The 7,318-nt window shown below is 40.1% G+C and overlaps 1 pseudogene; it reads left to right on the top strand.

Moving 5' to 3' along the window:
• Positions 1–1,932: 1,932 nt before the first annotated feature.
• LOC115774986 (uncharacterized) lies at positions 1,933–2,051 on the top strand (annotated as a pseudogene).
• The last annotated feature ends 5,267 nt before the right edge of the window (positions 2,052–7,318 follow it).

The following is a 7,318-nucleotide window of genomic DNA, read 5'->3' as shown; positions in this document are numbered from 1 at the left end:
GTGGACTGCAGCTGGAGTCAGAGCTTCAAGAACCACCAGCACAGACGTATGCAGACATGGTTTCAGCTGTCGCTGTCCTCGTGTCGAGCCGCTCTTCAACCAGAGACGGTGTCAGAAGCGTCTCGCCTGGACTGAAGACAAAAAGGACTGGACTGCTGCTGAGTGCTCCAAAGTTATGTTCTCTGATCAAAGTCAATGTTGCATTTCCTTTGGAAATCAAGGTCCCAGAGTCTGGAGTAAGAGAGGAGAGGCACAGAGTCCACGCTGGCTGAGGTCCAGTGTAAAGTTTCCACAGTCAGTGATGGTTTGGGGTGCCATGTCATCTGCTGCTGTTGGTCCACTGTGGTCCAAGGTCAACGCGGCCGTCTACCAGGAAGTTTTAGAGCACTTCATGCTTCCTGCTGCTGACCAACATTATGGAGGTGCAGATTTCATTTTCCAACAGGACTTGGCACCTGCACACAGTGCCAAAGCTACCAGTACCTGCTTTAAGGACCATGGTATCCCTGTTCTTCATTGGCCAGCAAACTGGCCTGACCTTTAATCCCATAGAAAACCTGTAGGCTATTGTGAAGAGGAAGATGTGATACACCAGACCCAACAATTCAGAAGAGCTGAAGGCCACTATCAGAGCAACCTGAGCTCTCATAACACCTGAGCAGTGCCACAGACTGATGGACTCCATGCCACGCTGCATTACTGCAGTAATCCAGGCAAAAGGAGCAACAACTAAGTACTGAGTGCAGTACATGCTCATACTTTTCATGCTCATACTTTTCATGTTCATACTTTTCAGTTGGCCAACATTTCTAAAAATCCTTTTTTTTATTGGTCTGAAGTAATATTCTAATTTTCTGAGATACTGAATTTGGAGTTTTCATTAGTTGTCAGTTATGATCATCAAAATTAAAAGAAACATTTGAAAAATATCAGTCTGTGTGTAATGAATGAATATAATATACAAGTTTCACTTTTTGAATGGAATTACTGAAATAAACCAACTTTTTCATGATATTCTGACTTTATGACAGCACCTGTAGAGTACACATACACATATATACAAACACACACACACACATAGCTCGAGCTTTTATTTTATGAATAACTATGAATATGAATCTCTCCAATGGATGTGTGTCCTCCATCACTGTGGTTGTTTATGAGCTGGGTAGCTGAGAGGAGAAGGAGGCGGGGCAGCGCTGTGTGTGTTTGTGGTGATCAGTGAAGCAGTGATGGTGTGAGAGCGAGTCAGTCAGTCAGGTTCATCCCTTCATGCCTGTACAGTGTTGGTTACAGCCATCAGGAACCGCTGATTATAAATTAAAAGCAACTTTTGCTGCAATCTCTCGCCGATCCTTTAAACGTCCTGATGGATGCTGCCGTATCAAGATTAATGCAGAAGCGCATAAAATTAAAAACATTTGCGAGATCTTGCAAAAGTACACCTCTTTTTTTTCCTCATGTATTTTTCCCCATGTCCCTTGTGGGGTTCTGTAGTAAACAGAAAAGATACAGAGCAAAAATATCAAAAGGCTGACTTATTCTTTAAAAAGCAAGTCTGCAGTGAAGTAGACTTCACCAAAGTACTTCCTCCTGTGTGTACTCCTGTACATTCAGTACTGTGACAGACTGAATGAACAAACTTCCAGTCAGCAGGTTCTAGCCAGCTCAGTACATCTATAGACATCTGTAGCACTGTAGTATCACAGCAACAGGCCCACCTGCTCAGTGTGGCATCTACGTATCTGCAGGTTTCATCACGAACACACGAAAAGACCCACTTCTGCTAATAAGGTCATGTGACTTATGGTACAAACCTACTTCTGCTATGGAGTGCCCTCTTACTTCTAGCCAGGGACTCTTGGGCCATCACTGGGCCATTGATGGTCTGGAGCATCTCAGCAGGGAGTGATAGGCCAGGACCAGCATGATGGATACGGCCATACTACCCTGAACCTGCCTGATCTCGTCTGACCTCAGAAGCTACGCAGGGTCGGGCCTGGTTAGTACTTGTACGGGAGACCACCTGGGAATACCAGGTGCTGTAAGACCTAAAGGAGCCCACCCACCACTTTAATCATACTCTGGATCTTGTCCTGACATATGGCATAGAAACTGAAGACTTAACAGTATTCCCTGAAAGCCCCCTCCTGTCTGATCATTTCTTAGTAACATTTACATTTACTTTAATGGATTACACAGCAGCGGGGAATAAGTTTTATTACAGTAGAAGTCTTTCTGAAAGTGCTGTAACTAAGTTTAAGGATCTAATTCCTTCATTATTATGCTCTTCAGTGCCAACACAGTACAGAGCAGCTACCTAAACTCTGCTCCCAGTGAGGTCGATTATCTCGTCAATAGTTTTACATCCTCACTGCGTATAACTTTGGATACTGTGGCTCCTCTGAAAAGGAAAGCTTCAAATCAGAAGTGCCTGACTCCGTGGTATAATTCACAAACGCACAGCTTAAAGCAGATAACCCGAAAGCTGGAGAGGGAATGGCGTCTCACTAAATTAGAAGATGCTCATTTAGCCTGGAAAAAGAGTTTGTTGTTCTAGAAAAAAGCCCTCCGTAAAGCTAGGACATCTTACTATTCATCATTAATTGAAGAAAATAAGAACAACCCCAGGTTTGTTTTCAGCACTGTAGCCAGGCTGACAAAGAGTCAGAGCTCTGTAGAGCCGAGTATTCCTTTCACTTTAACTAGTAGTGACTTCATGGATTTCTTTACAAATAAAATTTTAGACATTAGAGAAAAAATTATTCATAACCATCTCAAAGATTATTCTTCATGTTCGGCTGCTTTCAGCACTGCTGGTATTTGTTTAGACTCTTTTGCTCCAGTTGATCTTTCAGAGTTAACTTCAATAGTTACTTCCTCCAAACCAGCAACATGTTTATTAGATCCCATTCCTACTAGACTGTTCAAAGAAGTCTTTCCAATTATTGATGCTTCAATCTTAAAAATGATCAATCAGTCTTTATTAGTTGGCTGTGTACCACAGACCTTAAAAAACTGAGATTGTCCAGTGTTTTTTGCTCTTTTGTTTTTGGTCCTCAGTTTATTTCTAGTTCTTTGTGTTCTGTGTCAAGTCTCCGTCTCTGTTCCCTTGTTCCACTTCCTGTTTTATTTTGGTAGTGTCTTATTTCTTGTGCAGTGTGTTTAGTTTTGCTTCCCCTTGTCTCCTCAGTGTCATTGTGTTCAGCTGTGCTCCCTGCTGTTTCCACTTTCCCTCATTAGCCCTCCTGTGTATATAAGTCCTGTGTTTTCTATGCCTGTTGTTGTGTTGTTGAAGTTGTTTTGTTGGAGTGCGTGTGTGTTTTTGTCTACCTTGCTTTGTTTTTTGCTCTATGTCTGACTCCCAGAAGAATTTTGATTTTTGTTCAACACAATAAACACCTTTTAGTTATGTCTGTCTCCGGAGTCCTGGAACTGGGTCCATCTCAGCCTGTCAGACTGCCCGACATGACAAAATGAACCAACAAGTGTGACCCCTGGTTCAGCTACAATAATAGATCTGATCATAATCTAGGATTAAAGATTCTGGTGTTCTTAATTGCTGTATAAGTGATCATTCGTTAATATATTGTATATGGAAAACACGGTGAATAAACATGAAACTATTACAGTCAGATCATCAAAAATTTATAGTAAGGAAAAGTTTGAAATTTTTTTTAGCAGTGATTGGTCTGAGATTTACGTGTGTGATGTGTACTGGGCTTGGTCATTTTTTAAGTGCAAATTTTTTACTGCAGTGGATAAAATATCATCATTTAAGACAGTTTGTGTTAAGGGAAACACAGAATCTTGGATCACAGGAGAGATTTTACGTCTGATACATGAGAGGAATAATGTTTATAAGAAATTCAGAAGGACTTCAAACGATGAACTTTACAAATGTACATTGCATTACATAACAGTATCTAGTACAAGAAAAAAGCAGCAAAGTTTGAATATATTAATTCTAAAATTACTGACTATTGTATTGAACCCAAAAAGTTGTGGAATGTTTTGAAAATTGTTGGTATAGTAGCTAAAAATAAGGTTCAGTCAAGTGTTGTCGGTCTTGATATGGGTAATGAAGTTTGCTATCATCTTGTACAAGTATGTAACAAGTTTATTGAGTTTATTTTTACAACTGTTACTTCTTGTTTAGTTCACAAACTGCCTAAGAGCACTGGTAAATACGGCAGAACACGTGTTCAACAATTTTATAATAGTGTGGGGGGATGGTTTTTGTCTTTCTCGGGTATCTGAGGAGGCTGTATGCCAGATTTTGTCAAACTTGAATTGCCCAAATTTGTTAACAATGGTGCTAAGATAATCTCAGAACACCTTGCCTATATTTTAAACCTTTCTTTTTCTTTAGGTCAAATTCCAGATGATTTAAAGATGGCAAGGAAAAATTGTAAAACAGATCCTGGTAATTATAGACCTGTGTCAATTCTTTCTACTATATCTAAATTATATTAGAAAGTTGTATATAAACAACTGTACCTCTGATCGTGATCTTTTGTATGAGTTTCAATTTGGTTTTCGTTCATCTTTTTCAACTGAGGCTTGCTTGGTTCATTGTATGGATTATATTAGAATGGAACATTAGAATGGTAATTATATAGGGATGGTTTCGTTAGATCTTCAGAAAGTTTTTGACACAGTGGACCATGATATTTTACTTATGAAATCAGCATTAGACTGGTTTGCTTCATATCTGCACAATAGACAGCAATATGTTGAAATGGGGAACACGCTTTCGGAACCAGCGAATATTACTTGCGGGGTACCCCAAGGGTCTATTCTTGGTCCACTGTTGTTTTTAGTTCATATAAATTATATTGCCTCAACAGTGTCTTCCATGTTGCTTTTATACGCAGATAGAAGTGTAGAGGTTATCCAACACAGGCTTTCAAAAGAAAAGGAATTATTTGGAGAATGGCCGATTGATAATAAGCTCTCCCTACATTATGGAACAACTGAGTCGATTCTCTTTGTGTTGAAAGGAAAACGTGACAAAATAAACTCTATACAAGTGCAATGTACCGGTGGTAAAATTAATTGTAGCTCTCATATCAAGTATTTTGGATCAATTCAATCAGTATTTGAATGGAGAAATTATTGTGGATTGAATAATTAAAAAATCTAGTGCTAAGTTAAAGTTTCTTTATAGGCAAGCAAATCATGTGACCCAAAAAACCAAGAGACCAAGAGAAACCAAGAGTACTGTCTTTTATTCAGTCATTATGACTATGCCAGCATTTCATGGTACAATGTGATATCAAAAAAGCTTCAAAATAGACTACAGGTATCTCGGAATAAATTAATTAAGCATATCTTGAATGCACCAGCCAGAAGGTATATTGGTGCTACTGAATTTTTTTTCATGCAGGTATGTTACCAGTTAGTGTGCGGGTTGCTCAGGTGAAGCTTAGTCTTGTTTTTAAAATTTTGCATGTCACGGCACCAGCTATTTTGGCCAATGGCTTTAATTTTATTAATAAGCTTGATTCTGCAAATATAAGATCTAGTGTCATGGTGCTGGGCTGGTAGGAGGGGTTTTGTTTCATCAGTCTGTTCACCTTCTAGGTTACTGGAGTTCACACCTGGGGGTGATCGGCTTATTAACTGCACGGTATTTAAGGACCAGCCGGGGCAGTCATTCTCCACCAGTTCGTTCCGTCCTCCACGGTGAAGCACGGGCTTGTTTAATTCTGTGCTCACGTCTCTTCTCTGTGTTTCTGACATGAGTTTTTGTCCATTCCAGGAGTTTGTTAGAGGAGCCCGGCTCACCGTTTGGGGAGATACCATCTTTACTTATTGGCCAACCTGCTTGTTTTGCTGCTGCGGTCTCCTGCCTGCCCACTCTCCACTTATACCCAGCAGCGCATTCTGGATCTGCTCTCTGCATTTGGACTTGTTTTACTACATTGCTCATCTGCACATAATGTAAAGATCTACGTTGTCATCACTATCACCTGGCTGCGCAGTCACAGACATTTTTCCCTTGTTTTTTTTACAGACATTGCTCCTGTTTCCAGCATTGTTCAGATTGAGTTTCCTCCGCCCGTAGCAAATTCATCCGTTTTCATATTGGTATAAATAAACCTTGAGCATTTGATCCTGGTTGTTTGTTTTGGGCCTATCAGGTTGAGCCATGACATCTAGTGCATCATCCTTGCAGATACCCAGGGCTGAGTCTTTTGGAAAATTTTGTTTTTTTTTTATACCAGCATTCTAGCATGGAATAGTCTTCCTTCAGAGTTGCATTTTATAAGAGATCTGACTCTTTTTAAGAGAACTATAAAAGGTACCTTTTGAAGAAGCTGGTGGGTCAAGAGTGAGATATTTTTATTTATTTTTAGTTTTTGCAACTTGTATGTTTTAGTTGTTTCTTCATTGGTGTTGTTGGTTGCTTTCTGGGACAACATTGGAAATAAGTGTTTACGCTTTATTGTGCAATCCTGGTTTCTTAAGCCAAGCTTTGTTTTTGTTCATGTTTGTGTGCTCTGGCATGATGAAAAACTAAACTAAATCAGGAGAAGTGTATATAAGTGTATACATCGGGGTTGCTGCTCGTGTGGCTGACCGACGGCTCATAGAGCTCAATGAGCATTTTTAGAGTAGTTTTAGCATTTTAGTGGTTTTTAAGTTTATACTGCTGAGGGCGCAGTGTTGCCACTGGAGTTAATATGGATATTTACAACCTTTTTTGAATATTATTACTGCTCCACATCTTTTTTTTCATGGAAGAGTATCTTCGTTAATGGACTACATTCTCATGCTGATTCACGGACTGTCTACGCCAGAGATTTCCTGATGCAGCTTGGCACAAACAACTTACCTGATATTAACACAGATTCATTTCCTGAGGAAATACTACGGAGGACCTCTCTCTTTCATATCAATTCTACTCCTCATAAACAGAAAGCTGCAAGAAGAGGTAAGAAGAAAGGCGGAATTAAAGCAAAGCTAAAACGAGAGTCATGTAAACAAAGGACGCTCCTTCCTGTTGTGTTGGCCAACGTGCACTCACTTCGCAATAAGTTAGATGAGCTACAGGCCAACATTTACCATCTACATGAATATAGAACTGCCTTCATGGAGACTCGGCTCAGTGAGATTGGACAGGGAAGGCAAATCATCTGGGAAACAACATGGCGGAGGTGTTTGCTTATATGTAAACACACGTTGGTGCTCGATGTTTATGGTGAGGGAGAGACTGTGCACCAAAGACATTGAACTTCTGGCCGTGTCCTTCTGCCCCTACAATCTTCCTAGGGAATTCCCCCAGTTATTCTTTATTTCCAGCTCGCAGTGG

Source organism: Archocentrus centrarchus, chromosome 24, assembly GCF_007364275.1.
Source record: "Archocentrus centrarchus isolate MPI-CPG fArcCen1 chromosome 24, fArcCen1, whole genome shotgun sequence".
Lineage (NCBI taxonomy): Eukaryota > Metazoa > Chordata > Actinopteri > Cichliformes > Cichlidae > Archocentrus > Archocentrus centrarchus.
This window is presented reverse-complemented; position numbering and strand designations above follow the sequence as displayed.